The 1,488-nt window shown below is 33.2% G+C and overlaps 1 protein-coding gene across 3 annotated transcripts in view; it reads right to left on the reverse strand.

The window, feature by feature from the left end:
- The window catches only part of LOC106877074 (fibropellin-1), a 34,188-nt gene that overhangs the window by 16,462 nt on the left and 16,238 nt on the right, over positions 1-1,488 (reverse strand). The window lies entirely within an intron of this gene.

Here is a 1,488-nt window from a genome sequence, read left to right on the forward strand (position 1 = left end):
TATATAATTTTTTTCCTAATAAAAGGTTTTCCATTTCTCTTTCGTTTTGTATCTTTTTAGCTTCGACAGTAATCTTATTGTCTTTTTTAAATGAGGAATTTCATTTTGTTACTAACTGCAAAATCTTCTATTTTTTTTACCTTTTTGTTAGATAGCATTTAATGTTTTAAAAAAATTCAGCACCTCCAAAGATCTAAGCAGTAGTCTCTAAAATAAATTTCACTTGCCTTATTTTACATTGTTTTATAACCTTAAATTGCTGTAGGTGAATTGTATATGTAGATAAATTGTTTTAGATGAATTGTTGTAGACAAATTCGCCGGATACCATTGAAACAGTGGACCACCTAATCTCTGAGTCTGAAAGTCTTAATACCACCGGAGTATAAATCAAGACATGATAGAGTTGGCCAATAACTACATTGATTAATATTGTATGTCAGCAGTATAAAATCAAAACTACGGAAATGTAATATAATCATCACCCTAGGATGTAACTGAGGGAGAAAATATAGATTCTTTGGGATTTTCCAGTACATGCACTCCGAACCATCAATGCTAATAAATTAGATATTGCTGTGAAAGACCAAAACAATAATGTTTGTTTATTGATCAACATGAGTTTTCCTTGTGATCATAATATCTCAGCAAAAGTCTTTGAGAAGCTCAGAAAATATAAAGATTTGCTCATTGAAATTTAACTGCCTTGAGATGTGGCATCTCAAGGCAGTTACAAAACCACTCATCGTAAGAGCACTAGCAATGATTTAAAAAAACGCAACTGAAAATGATTTCAGAATGATCCCTGGCTTCATCCAAGCAAGTAGTGCAAAAGATTGTTTTAACAGGTACGTCTTAAAACGTACCGGGAAGAGCTTTGTCGATGTGAAAACGATTACTACTCACGTATTTTATCTTTTTTTTGTTTTTCGCAGAACTTCATTTAATTTAGAAAATGAACAATTTGGTGTGTTTAGATTAATGGCCTATCAATGTATATAGTGAGTTTCTTTTCCCTAGGAGTCGGGAGGACACTCGGCAAGAAATGGAAAGAAAATGGAAAGAAGAAAATCTCAAAATAGTAATTCTTTCTACTTCAGGCACAAGGCCTGAAGTTTTAGTGGAAGGAGCTAGTCGATTACAACAATTTCAATGCTAAATTAAATCGACCTCGAACGGATGAAAGGCAAAATCAACCTCGACGGAATTTGAGCGGACAAAAGGCGACTGAGAATTTTGTCCGGTATACAAGCGATGCTGCTTGCTCACCGCTTAAATACTACTACTACTACTACTACTACTACTACTACTACTACTACTACTACTACTACTGCTGCTGCTGCTACTACTACTACTACTATTAATAATAATAATATTAATAATAATGACGAAAACAACAATAAAAACAATAACAACAACAGCAAAGAAGAAGAAGAAGAAGAAGAAGAAGAAGAAGAAGAAGAAGAAGAAGAAGAAGAAGAAGAAGAAG

The sequence above is a fragment of the Octopus bimaculoides genome, chromosome 9 (assembly GCF_001194135.2).
Source record: "Octopus bimaculoides isolate UCB-OBI-ISO-001 chromosome 9, ASM119413v2, whole genome shotgun sequence".
NCBI lineage: Eukaryota > Metazoa > Mollusca > Cephalopoda > Octopoda > Octopodidae > Octopus > Octopus bimaculoides.